Raw genomic sequence first — 11,301 nt, 5'->3', positions numbered from 1 at the left:
CGGCCGAACCTGGATAAAACCTTATGTCTGTCTTGTGTCACCATCTTGTTCGTAGCTTGCACACCTGTCTGCCGATAATCTACTACCTTAGGCATACCCCTAGGTAGACTGCTGACCATATTTTGTCGACAGCCTAACATGCAGAGTGTTAGAACAGAGCAGCCAGACGATGCCCAAGGCTTCTTTGGCTCCACGACACCACCATGGTCCACAGCGCGTCGCTGCAAGGCCCTCCTAGACTCTGGCACATGTAGACCATAGACTAATTCCCCAAACCACCATGTACCCGTCTTATCTCCTTATATAAGGGATAAGGTCGGGCCTAGAGGGGGGACGATCATCAGAAGATAGATCATTCCATTCCATTCCATCCCTTGGCCTCCGCTCAGCACCAAGAGCAAAGCACCCCAGAGAGGGGCATCGAGAGCTCCTCCACCGCATCCTATCATCTTCCTCCTCTGCAAACGAAGGGAAGACTCCACCGGCGGCAAGGCAATCTTAGGATAGCACTAAACTAACCCCCTACCAAATCTCTCTACAACCCTGTTGTAACCCCCTGGTTTTAGGTGCTTTTGTGTATAAGGATCATCAGCTGCTGGACATAGGACATTGATTGGCCTAAACCAGGATAAACTGTTGCGTCCTCTCTGTGATTCTTGTGTTCTTGAGTCCACCCGAGCAACCAGAGACACGTACTCTAACACCGACTCGAACAACAATGCTTGCCACGGTTCTGAGCCCACGACAGGCGTGCCAGTCAGTTTGACCCTACAATTGACAAGGAGACCAGATTGATCAGTAATTTAAGGTGAAATATACCGATGTGTGTCCAGACAATTCCAAATGTACGGCTAAGTAGTTGATGCGATAAGGCTATCGACTAGAGACTCGATATCTAGCATGTTCATGATGCGTGATAAGTAAAACAAGCATATCGGCAATTATCATGTACTCAATTGTATAGCTCTAAATGGCCAATGATCATGAAAACATGTAAAAGATGTAATAAAATAGACGTGGAAGCATTAAATGAGAAACATACTAGCTTTTAACTAAGACAAAAAACAAGTAAAAGCAAGTAAATAGCCAATATATTCTCAAAGGGCAGGCTATCAGCTAAAATAGCCGATTCCAGTAAAAGAAGACTCACAACATGCAAACACTTAACAATTAAACGTAGATAAATCCATACAACTATCGAATCTAACCTATTATCTCCAACTGTGGGGTTCGAGTCAGACCGATTATGGGGGGTACGACCCCGGATACCCATGGAAGGTCACATGGGCTATGCCTCCAGGGGCGGTCCAGCCCACAAGAAGGAGCCTTGCGGGGCACGATTCTGTTCGGCGACCCTCGCAAGGCATGGAGAGGATATCCTAAAGATGTTACGAGATCTGATAGGATATATACGATCCCATGTTTCTTGTAATCTATTATTACTTTCCGGTTATCTCTCAGATCTAACCGACTTGTAACCTTGCCCCCTAGACCATATAAGGCGGGCAGGGACCCCCTACGAATTCACGGCAAATCATACGATAGCTAATGCAAATCAATAGACCACAGGAGTAAGGTATTACGTCGTACCGATGGCCTGAACCTGTATAACTCGTGTGTCTCTGTTGCCTTCTTGTTCTTGATTACACGCTCCTCTATCGATCAATCTACCATCGCGGGGTGCCCCTCGGTGGACTACCGACGATATTCCATCGACAGTTGGCGCGCCAGGTAGGGGTGTGCGTGCTGTTTCCTTGTTGAACAAGATGGTTTTTTCCACAGGCTCTTTGTCCCTCCTGTAGCCCGGCCAGATCTTCATGGTCGGATCCATCACGTGGGTCATCAACACCGATGGAGTTGGAGAGCTTCTCGAGCCGGTGCAGATCGGCTCTGTACCGACCACCCTCGCATCTGCAACTGCAGATCCAATCTCAGAACCACTTCCGAGGTCAGCTCCATCAGCCACCCACCGCTCGCTTCCTTGCTACCAGAGGAGGCATGTCAACAACGATGATCTGATCGAATCTATCGATCAGGTTGGCCTGAAACTCGCCGATTGCCTCTCCATTGCTGAGTTGGCTCTGGACACCCTTGTTCAGCACCGAGCACCCTCCAATCCCGATCTGTCAACGATCAATGCTCGGCAGACTCCAGGGCCCGCCGCCCTGCCTTTCAGGCTCGCCAACACCGCAACTACATATCAGGACGCCCTGAGGGGCAAATTCACCGACCAGCTCGCCGACCAATTTCCACCAACCGTCAACATGCTGCACGCCGGCCGGGATCTCGGAGCATCTCTCCAAACTATCCTCGAGGAAAATCCGGACTCTGAATCTCAAGGATCCACCGAGCCCCTCGCCGAGACCTTCACCAAGCAACCTCCTCTCCTGCCTTTCCAGGGTGGCGCGATTTTCAACGTCAGTATCGACAGCCCCCCCCCCCCGAAACGGCGAAACAGACGAGGAACGCGCCGCCCGTGAAAACAGGAACGCCAACCACGCGCAACGGTGTGATAACAAATGCGCCATCGCAATGGCCGAGGCCGCTCGTGATAACTAGATCAATTCACAAGGAAGGCCCCTTCATCGCAACCTCAACGAAGAATTCCTCCGCATTGATGGCCATGACATTTCAAGACTCCGAGCACTAATTTGGCTGTGGCCGCCAACGAACTCGCTCACCTCCCGCAGACGCCCGAGCTCGCCAAGGTCGCCGCCATGCTTAAAGCGGCACACTGTCAAGTTAACGAGATCCGAGAAGTTCAGAGACCTTCGTGATCCACAAGCGTGATCCGCCGATCAGTTGATCCTAGATCCAATCACCGCCCCAGTCAAAGCCGCTTCGCTGACCAGTCACCACCTCCCTAGGGGGAGTTGGAGGCCACTGCGCCGAGCATCATCGCCAGCACGACTAAGAGGTCGAACAGGACGCCCGAGTGCACCTCAGCAATCTTCAGGACGCACGACGGCGTATCGACCAACTATGTTTCGGGCAGCATGAAGATGAAGTATGACGTCGCCAGGAGTACGAGCAGGAATACGGCAACCCAGACTCAGCTCTAGAGCCGATCGTCGCCGGCAACACTACCGATGTTGGTCCCGACAGCCCGGAAGGGCCCCCTACATTCACCAGGGCACTCCGAACGCTCCAGTGGCCTCGTGGTTTCAAAATCACTGGAGTCGAGCCCTATGAAGGAAGGATGAACCCAACTCAGTGGCTGCAGGCTTACGCCACTGCCGTCCGAGCCACCGGAGGAGACACCAACGTCATGGCAAACTATCTCCCTGTCATGCTCATGCCAGCAGCCATGAGCTGGTTCACAAGCATCACCCTGGACTCCATCGGCTCTTGGGAAGATCTAAAGAGAGTCTTCACCGACAACTACATGGCCACATGCAGGCGGCCGGGCACCAAGCACGATCTCAACCGCATCAACCAAAAGCCATCCGAACTACTCCGCAGCTACATCAGACGCTTCTTCGAGATGAGGAATTCTATTCCCAACATCAAGGAGGCCGAAGTCATCACCACCTTCGTCCGAGGACTTCATCACCGAGAACTCTGTTCTAAGTTCAATAGAAAGCCACCCACCGGCATCAGCGAGATGATCACAACCACCAATCAGTACGCCAATGCCGAGGAAGCGGAGGTGCATTTTAACAAAGACACGGGCACTAATCGCCCGTCTCACCACCATGATGACCGCAATGATGACCGACAGCACAACGTTCACTGCCACGACAACCGCAACAACAACCGACAGTACAACGATTGCCGCTATGACGACCGTAGTTTCCACCGGGACAGCGGACATGATCGGCCAGATGGATTCAAACCTGGTCAGAATCGCCGTCGCCAACCAGATCACTTTGTCGCCAACGTCAATGAGCCGCGCGCAAAGCGTAACTATGACGAGCAGTACAAGAAGATTCTGGACGGTCTGTGCCCCCTGCACAAGAACACCAAACACAAGATGAAAGATTGCCTTGTTTGGCTAAGGAATTCCAGGAGAAAAAGTACAACGACGACAATGGTGGGAACGGAGGACGCCGACCACCAGGGGATAATAATAACGCCTTCCAGGACCATGACAAGGTGGTCGCCACCATCTTCGGGGGTCTCGCCTCCAACGAAAGCAGAAGGGAATGGAAGCTCACCGCCCGACGAGTGCTCGCCATAGCTTTAGAAGAAACTACCGCCAACCCCAGCTATCGCTCGTGGTCTGAAATCTCCATCACCTTCAGCAGGGCTGACCAGTGGGCAGACATACCCTACATAGGGCGTTTTCCCCTCGTCCTTGATGTGACTGTTTAGAAGGTGCTCTTTAGGAAAGTCCTCGTCGACGGTGGGAGCGCTTTGAATCTACTCTTCGCCGGGGCCCTAAGGGAGCTCGGACTCAGGACAATAGACCTCACTCCTTTAGACTCCTCCTTTTGGGGTGTGGTGCCCGGCAGGGCATCCAGACCACTGGGGGAAATTACCCTACCAGTATAGTTTGGCACGGCAACAAACTATAGAGTGGAGCATATCAACTTTTATGTCGCCGACTTCGACATCGCCTACCACGCCATACTAGGGCGCCTAGCTCTGACCAAGTTCATGGCCGTTCCACACTATGCGTATCTGGTGTTGAAGATGCCTTCGCCTGCTGGAGTCCTGTCTCTGTGGGCCAACCTCTCCGTCGCCTACGCCTGCAAGACAGAAAGTCTCGCCCTCGCCGAAGCCACCGACCTCTCCATCCAGATGGCTAGCATGGTCGCCGAAGCCAAGACCGCATCTACAAACGACATGGATATCCCAGAGCCTCCCCGGGCCTCCGCCAAGTCCAAGGAAGTCAAGGAGACCGGCCTTGGCCTCGACGACCCTTCCAAGACGGTGAAAATTGGGGCTCACCTTGACCCCAAATAGGAAAGTGCGCTCATCTCCTTCCTACATGCCAACGCCGATGTGTTTGCTTGGAAACCTGCAGACATGCCGAGGGTACCACGGGAGAAGATCGAGCACTCCTTGAATGTCTCACCGACCGCTAAGCCGATCAAGCAGAAACTTCGATGATTCGCGCCGGACAAAAAGGAGGCAATTAGGGTAGAAATAAAATGGCTTTTAGCTGTTGGATTTATAAAAGAAGTGTATCATCCAGATTGGTTAGCTAATCATGTTCTTGTTAAGAAAAAGAATAAAGAATGGAGAATGTGTGTTGATTATACTGATCTTAACAAACACTGCCCTAAAGACCCCTTCGGCTTGCCTCGGATAGACGAGGTTGTCGACTCCACCACCGGCTGCGAGTTGCTCTCCTTTCTCGACTGTTACTCAGGCTACCACTAGATCTCCCTCAAGGAGGAAGACCAGGTTAAAACATCATTCATTATGCCTTTCGGTGCATATTGTTACACCACTATGTCCTTCGGACTAAAGAACACCAGCGCGACCTACCAAAGGGCTATCCAGACGTGCCTCGACCAACAGATCGGCCGCAACATTGAAGCCTACATCGATGACGTGGTCGTCAAGACTAGAACCGCTGACAATCTTATCTCCGACCTTGAAGAAACTTTCTCCAACCTAAGCAAATACCGATGGAAGCTGAACCCTTCAAAGTGCATCTTTGGAGTTCCATCCGGTATCCTGCTCGGCTACATTGTCAGCGCTCGGGGCATCGAACCAAACCCCGACAAAGTCTCTGCCATCACCAACATGAAATGGCCGACGTGTGTCAAGGATATACAGAAGCTCACATGCTGCATGGCTGCATTAAGCCGATTTATCTCGCGCCTCGGTGAAAAAGGGTTGCCTTTCTTCAAGCTTCTCAAGGCCTCCGAGCTTTTTTCTTGGTCGGAGGAGGCATACACAGCTTTCGAGCAGCTCAAATTGTTTTTAACAAAACCTCCAATCATGACAGCGCCACGACCAGATGAAACTCTGCTGGTTTACATCACCGCCACTTCTCGAGTTGTTAGTACGGCTATTGTCATCGAACGAGAGGAAACTGGACACGCCTACAGGGTACAGCGTCTGGTCTATTTCATCAGCGAGGTACTTAATGAGCCCAAAACTCGCTATCCTCAGGTGCAAAAGTTGTTATATGCAATCTTAATCACCTCACGCAAGCTCCGACATTACTTTGAATACTATAAGATCGCCGTGATCACCGAGTTCCCTCTGGGAGACATTCTACGAAATAAAGAGGCCAACGGTCGTATCATCAAGTGGGCTGTTGAGCTTGGCACCTACTCCATTGACTTTAGAAGCAGGCCAACCATAAAGTCGCAGGCGCTCACCGATTTCATAGCGGAGTGGACCGAAATCCAAGAACTCATCGCCGCCACTTGCCCCGAGCACTGGGTGATGTACTTCGATGGCGCCCTTAATATTAATGGAGCCGGTGTGGGCATTCTATTCATCACACCGACAAAGGATAAACTCCAATACATTCTTCGCATACACTTCCCGGTCTCTAACAACGCCGCGGAATATGAAGCATGTCTCCACGGCCTCCGTATAGCCGTCGAGCTCGACGTCAAACGCCTTATGGTATACGGGGATTCTGCGCTGGTTATCAATCAACTCAATAAAGATTGGTCTTGTTCCAGTGAGAAGATGGACGCTTACTGCGCCGAAATCAGGAAGCTGGAAGGAAAATTCTACGGCATTGAGTACCACCACGTGGTACGGGATCAAAACCAAATAGCCGACCAACTGTCGAAGATAGGATCTTCTCGTACCACGGCTCCGGCGGGGATCTTCATTCAGGACCTCTTGACACCATCCATTAAGGAAGACAAGGAAGTTGTAGAAGTACCCCCTTGCCGAGCAGTTGGTGCTCACGATACCTTCATAGCTCGACAATTGGAGAGAACAGTTCATCAAGTACCTCTCCAACGGTGAAGTACCCGCCGACAAAATCAAACCGAATAGCTAATTCGCCGAAGTAAGCACTACGTGTTGGTAGACGGTAGCCTGATGAGGAAAAGTGCCAAGGAGGGGATACTGCAGAAATGCATCATCTAAGACGACGGCGTGAAGCTATTATCTGAAATTCACTCTAGCTCCTATGGCAATCATGCGGCTTCGAGAACACTGGTCGGCAAAGCTTTCCGAGCAGGTTTCTACTGGCCCACGGCCATTACCGATGCAGAAGATCTCATCCGATGATGTGAGGGATGTCAATTTTTCGCCAAGCAAATACATGTGCCGGCACAAGAATTACAAACCATTCCAGCTTCCTGGCCATTCGCATGCTAGGGACTGGATATGATCGAGCCTTTCAAACCTGCGCCAGGAGGTTTCCGGTATGTGTACGTCGCCATCGATAAGTTCTCCAAGTGGATCAAATACAAACCACTCGTCGCAGCTACTGCTAAAAAAGCAGTCGAGCTCTTTGAGGACATCGTACATAGATTCGGTCTCCTGAACAGCATCATCACCGACCTCAAGACAACTTTTACCAGCCATCATTTTTGGGACTTCTGCGAGGATAGGTGCATCTATGTTAAATACGTTTCCGTCGCTCACCCTAGAGCTAACGGTCAGGTCGAGCGAGCTAACGGTATGATCCTCGACGCCCTCAAGAAAAGGCTCTATCAGAAAGAAGAGAAGCACCCGGGCAGATGGCTCAAAGAACTACCAGCTGTGGTCTGGAGACTGCGCACTCAAGCTAGTCACAGTACCGGCGTATCTCCATATTTTATGGTCTATGGCTCAGAGGCCATACTTCCAGCGGATATTGCATTCCGAGCAACCAGAGTAGAAAACTATGATGAAGACCAAGCCATAGCTGTTCGGACAGAAGACATTGATCGGGCCGAGGAAGAACGTCTGATTACTTGCGTTCGCACAACCAAGTACCTCGAAGGTCTGTGGAGGTATTACAACTATAACATCAAAGGTTGTTCGTTCGCGATCGGCGACCTCGTCTTATGTCGGAAACAAAAAACCAAAGGGCTTCACAAGCTGTCTTCACCATGGGAGGGCCCTTACATCGTAAAAGGTGTCACTCGACCAGGGTCTTATCGTTTATGCAACCTGGATGGACTCGATGTTCCCAACTCCTGGCACATAGAGCACCTTATATGTTTCTTCCCATGAAATAACATAGATATGTATTCTTTACTTTAATATTAATAAAGTTCTGGTCCCCATAATTTGTCTACATTTTTTCCTTCATCATAAGCTTCAACTACCGTTAGCGAAATGTAAGCCACACCGCGATGGCCTCCAATACGCTCGACTAATTCCTCCAAATCACCAAGCATGATTCCTCCAAATCGCCGAGCACGATTCCTCCAAATCGCCGAGCACGATTCCTCCAAATCGCCGAGCACGATTCCTCCAAATCGCCGAGAACGATTCCTCCAAATCACCGAGCACGATTCCTCCAAATCGCCGAGCACGATTCCTCCAAATCGCCGAGCACGATTTCTCCAAATCGCCGAGCACATTAACTCCCAATCACCGAACATGATTTTTTCCGAAAATCACCTACTATGCTTCCTCCGGGGACGCGTAGGTTTTCCTACAAAAACAACGATGGTGTTGCACTTTCAATTTTCACAACATAGCCCGCCAATCGTCAAACAGCACACCTTTTTTCCTTCTGTTATTTATGGAAACGACCCAGTCCTCGACTACATCCTACACGTGCCTAGGGGCTCCGCCCTCTACGTTACGGTTGGTCGGTTGTGGTTCCTTGGCCATGCCTGTTCGTCCTACATGTGTCAGCACCTCCGCGCTCAACGTTATGGACTATGGGCTAGTCAAGGCCTAGATTTTAGTTACGAATTAATCGCTCGGACGCCGCTTTAGCCATTTCTCTCACCATGTTATTCACGTTGGCTGCTGGGTAGAACGTTGTTTCGCAATAGCAATTCTGGAGGGCAACAAGGCTCTAACACCCCACCAAACGTACCATGAGCTCGGTGCTCGGCATGTTGGCTAGTAGGACACGGTCTTATGACAACGCCTATTTCTCCAACATACGCATGGGCTCCGCGTTATGCGTTACGGATCACGACCTAACTAAGGCATTTAGTTCAGTGAAAACTAAAAGATCGAACACAGCTTATATTGGGAAAAAGAGCATCGGGTCCATAATACACAGATTCTTCTTAGCCAGATAAATCATGTAATACAGGAGGTAATATCCGAGCAGTTCTTTAAGCTTCGCCAGCAGCTTCGGTTTCGCCAAACAAGTCTATATCGCCAACAAGCACTTTCGCCACATCCTCAACGTCATCCTCCAGATGCTGGGTCTACGCGTCGCTCAGCCCATCGGCAAAACCCACCACCTATCGACTGGATGTCGACGGACGGATAATGGGACCAAACAACCGCAAGGGCATGAGTAGCGGCGGTCAAAACGGCATCGCGGTTGAAGTTTTTGAAGTTTTCCCACGCCGCCTTGCATCTCTGCACGATGGTGTCTGGCCCTTGCTGCCTACCATCAGGACGGGGCGCCGGTTCAACGTCGACACAGTCCAGCACTGGTTTTATTGCGATAGTTATAGTGTTGAAGTTGTCCTTCTGGACTTTGGCCTCTTGCACCAGCACATCGAACTATGCATTGGTTTTATGTCGATAATCTGCAAGAATTACAATGGTTCATCATGGCAAAAAAAAGAATTACGGCGTCACTTCTGATCAGGGGAAGCCTACCTTTCAATTCTTCGGCCAGTTTGTCGGCTCGAATCCGACTCCTTCGTTTTCTCTTGTTGGATTTGTTCGACGGTCTAGCGAAGCCGGTTGAGTTCTGCATCTTGCTCTGCCAGCACAAAGATAAGACAAAAAAAATACGGCGACTTACTGCAAAGCACATTATGTGAAAAAGAATACCCAATTTCAGCTTGGATGCAACCTCCAACTGCTGCACTTCCGGTCGAGCTGTTCAGTTTTACTATCGAGTTCTACGTTTCCCTTGCTCAACTGCTTGGACATCTTCTTAAGTTCCGCGGAATGCAATTGCCAGCTCCTCGGATGTCTTCTTCAGTTGCTCGGACGACGCCGTTAGTCGCTCGGACAGAACCCCATTTTGATGTTCAAGGTCCTACGAATTCGACTCCGCAAGGTCCCGCTCCCGCTGGGCCTTTGAATACTTTTTTTCCGAAAGACTTAAAGCCTCCCGGAGTATCTTATTTTCCTCGGCGAGGGGCTCCATCCTCTTTATCAATTGGTGCCGTTGTTCAGCTGTTCGAGCTATCCCCTGCGGGTTAACAGTGCAAAAGATAAACCTTGATCTTCCGACAACATTTATCGGTGTTATTGGCGTGGCACTCACCTCGATTTGAGCCATAACTCCGGCGACGGCGGATTTCAACCTCTTTATCTCTCTGGTGGTGTTTTCTTCTTCGACGACTATCACATCTTCCCCGCATTTTCGGAGAATCTGGACGGACTGGGGCTCAGGCGCGGCGCTCGATCTCCACGACCTCGTCCTCCTCCATCGTCGCTTGAGGCACCTTCGGGGGGCTCCGTGGTCGGACCGCCGCTCGACCACTCCTGCACCCCTGCGGGTGACGACGTTTGCTCCTCAGCAGTTGAGCGGGGTGGCGTCTGTAACCTCGCATCAACAGCAGCCGCAGTTTCCATTTCCACGGTAACGACCTTTTCGGTGTAGCCGCGGTTGCGGTCGCCGACGCGCCCATCGTGTGCGCCAATGATTCACCATCGCCAGGTCTGCTGGGAGCGACGGCTGGCTCGTCCTCTGTTCGCCGAACACTCGGGGACTCCTAGACGGGGGGCAGTCGTCATTTTTTCTTCTGAGGTCACGGGCCTTGGTCGCACTGCGTCATATCGGCTTCTCAGTAACAAGGTGAAATCAAAGAACAATATAATTACTCCAAGGCAAATATACATAGTTTGGTCTTCCGATTGATTTTCTTGAATCGGCGTGCCTGGTCGATGTTTGACCACCGATAGCCTGCCATGGGGGTACCCGGGGTAGTATGTTCGGGCTTCAGCGTATGCAGAACTCGATGGTAACGTAAGAGACAATCGATTTATCCTAGTTCGGGCCCTCGATCGTTGATCGAGTAATAGCCCTACATCTAGTTCGGTGTTAGCCTTTGCGTTGGATTGATTATCCAGTGTTGTTTTGTACAATTATTGTTCTGATCTCCAGACTCAAGGAGCCTTGCCCTCCTTTATATAGTCAGGAGGCCAGAGTCCTAGTCGGTTTACAATGAGAGTTCCTAGTAGGATTATAGGATAATACTACTACTAAGATTACAGGGGAAGAATCCTAGTCAGGCTAGTTCTTCTCCCTTCCTTGCGAGGTATCCCGTGGGTCCTGCACCGACAAGCCCC

Source organism: Miscanthus floridulus, chromosome 6 (assembly GCF_019320115.1).
Source record: "Miscanthus floridulus cultivar M001 chromosome 6, ASM1932011v1, whole genome shotgun sequence".
Classification (NCBI taxonomy): Eukaryota; Viridiplantae; Streptophyta; class Magnoliopsida; order Poales; family Poaceae; genus Miscanthus; species Miscanthus floridulus.
The sequence above is the reverse complement of the archived record's forward strand: the minus strand, read 5'-3'. Positions refer to the sequence as shown.